At 37.8% G+C, this 5308-nt stretch overlaps 1 long non-coding RNA gene across 2 annotated transcripts; it reads left to right on the top strand.

Annotated features, from left to right (window-relative positions):
- On the top strand, positions 1–3738 carry LOC121231803 (uncharacterized). Of its 2 annotated transcripts, none has more exons than XR_005929857.1 (3): positions 1–1148; positions 1234–2747; positions 2832–3738. It is a non-coding gene; the product is annotated as an uncharacterized lncRNA (long non-coding RNA). The 2 variants fall into 2 exon arrangements; XR_005929858.1 differs by having other exon boundaries at positions 1–1687; positions 2605–2747; positions 2832–3736.
- The last annotated feature ends 1570 nt before the right edge of the window (positions 3739–5308 follow it).

Below are 5308 nucleotides of genomic sequence, written 5' to 3' on the forward strand. Positions count from 1 at the left end.
TCCAAACGTCTGTAGCTTTTGAGCTTACTTCCTTTTCATTTCATTTTCTTATTTTTTGTTGAATTGCTTTGTAAGTCCTTTTTCATTTTCACCTATCACCATTACACCCAAATCCACTTATAAACCCCAATTGAGTATGATTAATTTCATGTTCAACTAATTCTTATTTAGCTTTAGGCCAGTCATTATTTCAATCGAGAATCGTGAGATATGAACCTGCACTAAAACCTTACAATACGATATTCATTATTTCTCCAAAATATGGGATAGTCACAATCGTCCCTTAAAGTTAATTTAATTTCAATTCAAAAAGCACGCGTTTGGTTGGAGTTGTTTGGCATACAATTGGGAAAACGAGATGGTCGTCTGTCGAGTTTGAATTCCCATAAACATGTCCAATCGAAAAAAGCTAGCTAGATTCTGTTAAAAGAGATAATGATTGAATTTAAACAATCCACGCAGTTGAGGCCGTTAATTCTAGTTGGGCTTTTTTAGATCACAAGGCTGCCGAGATATTAAATTGTGGGCGTGTGTTACGTGGTTAAACAATTGGTAAGGGTTGGTTTATAGGTCGTACCGGAACCAACTACACAAGGAAAATTTGGAGGTTGGGGTGTCCTTAATAGATATAACCAGCTTATCGTTCAGAAAGGAAAATTTACTTTCAAGCATCAATTCGATTTCAGAGTGTACCGAGGCTGAGGCTAAGTATTAATATATTTGATTCACCAATTTAATTTAATTTCCTTTATTTTATTTTGTAATCACAATTTTGTTTTTATTTTATTTTATTTATTAACTAAAATCCCTTTTTTATTTTTTAGCTTTGCAACGCATAGATAGTAGGCACGATAGCTGCCTAAACTTAGAAATTTGGTTACATAAATAGGAAAATTATGAGTCTCAATGCTTGTGGGATCGATCCTACTACTCTATGCTACTATTTAATTAAGTTAGAGCATAGGAAATTATAATTGGTGATTTCAACGCCCATCAAAAGCTAAAACAGAAAGTCCTACTACACGGTTGTGCGGTGGGTTCACTAGTTTGTTACAAAGCTTTTACTATAATGTCCCTAAAACATCAATTGGTAGACATTCGTCGGTTTTCAACACCAATTTAAACTTTGGCGACCACTATTAATCAGGGTATGAGTGTAACTCGAATCTTGTCATTCGGACACGACATTCAATCAGTGTTTTTAATTTTAACTTCGGTGGATCAATGTCTTAGGGTGGAAGCACTTATACAAGGGGCATCAACCTACATCAGTTTGCACTTCGATGAAAATTTTATCTGCCAATTAGGGTATAGAAGAATCGATGACTTACTCCCTACGATCTGGTTCGGTGAGGGTACATCGAACATTTTAGGTTGAAAATGACAATGAATGCGCAGATCAAAAGATGTAGTCAAGGAAGAAAGGGCAGTTGATGCAGTTGATGGATCAGAGTCAAACCCCAATCCAATCTGGTAGTTCAGTTCGGAAGTAGAAATCTTTTCTGAATCAGAGCAGGTTTCAACTGAGCTAGAACTTTGCAGTTCTGACAATAACAGTTCAAACAATACTCTAGATCTGGATTAGTGATTCAGGGCATACAAACCTCTATCCCAAATGACAAACATTGACCTCTCTATCGGTGGTGGTTTAGAGTTTTGAAAGCTACCGCACAGAACACTCGACCATGTAAGCTTATCGTCAGATGTTCGAGTATTAAAAGTTGGCATGGAATACCATAACAAATATGCTTTTATTGTTGCATTAAAATGGTATAACTTTAAAAATGGCATGAACTATCACGTCACAGAATCCCATTTGAAGAAATTTGAGGAAAAGTACGTAATGCGAGAAGGGAGGTGCAAATGGAAAATCATGGAATTTTTCGGAAGAAGACGGACTTGTGGACGTTAAAGAAGTATTTTGGTCTACATACTTGTGTTGCAGCAGATGCACAATACGATCACCAGATATTCTGATATAATGTATCCTGATCGGGGTTTTTTTTTTCCAAAACATAACTTTAACTCGTATTTTTTAGGTGTAAGTTAGGATCATTCGAGGTTAGACTCCGACATGATATCTGACATTATTCTACCTATGGTGAAAGTGAGTCCTAGGATTTTCATCTCGGTGTTGATTATCAACATTCTTAGCCAGCATGATTACATGTCATCGTACTATAAAGTATGATATGGAAAACAAAATTCTATGGACAAGTTACATCACGGCTGAGACATGTCGTACAATAATTTATGGTAATAGTGTTAGGTACTGGATCGATACGTACCCGGTTTTATAGTCGATCTGGAAATGCACACAGCGTACTTCGAGAATCATCTGATCATTAGAAAAAGAGTATTCCACCAATTCTTTTGGACCTTCGATCAATGGAAAGAAGCTTTCCGGCACTATAAGTCTTTGGTACAAATTGACGGCATGAGCATCGGTTATTGATGGTCGTTACCCAGGATAGTAATAAGAATATTCTACCAATAATATTTGCAATAGCTCTAGGAGAAAAAAATGGATGGTTGAGATTTTTTCTTTATCCGATTGCGCCATCATGTTTGCCCCCAGCCTGACATATGTGTCATCTCTGACAGGGGATATGGAATCTTGGTCGCTATTGAACGACATTGTAGCCTTTGGGATCATATGCATCATAGGCACTGTATGCGAAATGTCGGCTCCAACTACCACTCAAAATGGCCTTCGAAAAGTGAGCCAGGTCAAGTCATTGACATGAGTATGTAGTTGCTACTATTTCCATAATCATGTTATACCATACACCGTGAGTTGTTTTCATTCATGTATATACTTTTCCCGACAGGGTAAGAGCTATTCCAACATCATTTCCATGAAATGTTGTATTACTTACACGCCATCAATCGCTACGGTGTAGCGTACCTCACCAATATACCTTTCGAACAATGGACACAATAGTATGACAGGTGTCTACGATATGGGCACATGACGACGAACTTAGCCAAATGCATCAATTCTGTACTAAATAGGACTCATCATTATCGATAACCTCAGTTGTCAAAGAAATGTACTTTTTCCTAGTTGTTTTATTTTCAAAGCGAGAGGCAACATATGCTGGGCAGATTGTGAACAGACACATTTGGTGCGAGGATGTCATGAAAGAAATTAGACGAAATACAGCGAGAGCGAACGCTATATATGAAGTGTGCCATTCGTGTCAAAACTTGCAATTTCGAAGCACGGGGTACGTTAGGCCCGACCAGGACATGTTAGAGGCATCATATCGTGTCAAGCTACCAGAAGGGACTTGCGATTATGGAAGATTCTGGGCACTTTAATTCCCATGCGCACATGTAATTTTCTCATTTGTGAATGTACAAATTGAGTATACTTTTTATATTAACGATGTGTACATACTGAAATACATGTACAGTGTATGGAGACCTGAATTCTCACTCGTCCTAGATGAGAACATGTGGTTACCAGTGTCTAACACATCATTCGAGTTGGCCCCGAACATAAACTTGCGTCGTATCCCAAAAGGTTGCCCGAATTCACTTAGATACACACCAATATGGATATTTGAGAAAGAGACAATCAACAGAGGTTATGAGGGTATTGTAGAAACCCATGGCATACAAAGGTAACATGTTCTGGATTGAGGGGTATATTGGGCCTTAAATGTTTCTAGCATTCATTTTTTTTGTGCGATAGAAAATTGATTATAATGTTTTTTTTTGTGTAAAAAAATATTCTTTCTTTTTAACTTCCATTTCAATTGTTTCGCCATGGTCCACTAACATTTACTTAGTCTTGAAATTACTATTTTGAATGCACCTTTAAGTGCCAATTATAACTTCTCGGGACTTAAACTTTTTTCCATTTTTACGAGTTACTCATTGTACCTTTATTAATCACTAGCTCATTAAAGGTGCCTATCCAAAGTTACATATTTCATATCAGATATTAAATATATGAAAATTTACATTAGAATTTAACAAAGACAAATATGAGTTACAATCGAAATAAAAAAATTATTGTTTTCTAGTGATGTCGTCTATATTTACATCACAATAAGTAAATAAAAAAAAACATTATTGGCGTCGTTGGGCCGAATGTGTGTCGTAAGGTAGTGGCTAATGATTGCGCGTAGGATTTCTGCGCACAACTAGTGGTGTCAGCTCCTCCATTGGATCGTGACCATTATCCCCATCTTGACCTCCACCCTCGTGCTCATATTCATTTTCACCGTCTTCTTCATCTTCCAATGCATCATCTCCACCCTCGTCTTTGTCTTCATCTCCACTGCCTTTCTCTGTGCTTAAGTGCGATGTTGTCCTAGTCTTCCATCGTGTGTCTTCCATTCCACGATAAGGTGGTTGCGCCAATGTCCCACCTTGATAAAAAAATGATGTGGTGGGTGTTTGTGACACAATCGGTGAATAACTGTACGATGTCGCAAAACTTGGATACGTCGGCATTGACCCGAACATCAAGACTGGCATCGATGACGACATTGGTATCGACATTAGCGTCTCCATCGGTGACGGTACTAAAACAACATTTGGCTCGATGTTAGGGACGAAATTGCCCTAAAATATGTACTTGCAGAAGAGGTATAAGTAGGATGCTGTTGTGGTACATATTGTGGTATCTAGTGAAAAAAAACACAGGGTTAGTGAAATTAACAAGAATAAGTGAAGTGAACTGGTCGGGGTGTGGCGTAGACATCAGCTTGGGTTGGAGCCGGTGATAAACCCGTCGTTACATTTTTGTTGGACCTACGCTATTAGGATGCTTGCCGTTGCCTCTTTTGACAAAGTTGCCTACTACTTGTCTCCACCGATAGCAGATACAGCTTGTCAGTGACTCTAAACTAGAGCATATACTCCAAACAGTCCATCGTGTTTGATGAGAAAAATGGTTCGCGGATGGGTAAGAATTTCATCTTACGATCCCAAATGTCAATGTACTCCTTGTGGCAATTTTGTCAATTCTCGTCGTTCTTACCTCATAGATCTAACTTGTACAGTGCTTCTATGTCTCGTGGTGGCGGTGGAATTTATTGCCTACACCCGAACTGTCGTATCACTCAATTCGATTTGTGTATTTCTACCACTACGTACACTATCAATGGTACCTTCGCGTCCCACAAACTCCAATTGGCAAAAAATTCTAGTATACATTCTATGATATCTAGTTTAGCTTATGAAATTCATTCAAACTGTTGTGCACAATTGTAAATTTTGCTATGTATGAAATTTTATTTTACAAATCATTGCATAATTATTAGAGGTTTGAAAAAAATAAGTAACTAACCTT

The sequence above is a fragment of the Gossypium hirsutum genome, chromosome A07, assembly GCF_007990345.1.
Source record: "Gossypium hirsutum isolate 1008001.06 chromosome A07, Gossypium_hirsutum_v2.1, whole genome shotgun sequence".
Lineage (NCBI taxonomy): Eukaryota > Viridiplantae > Streptophyta > Magnoliopsida > Malvales > Malvaceae > Gossypium > Gossypium hirsutum.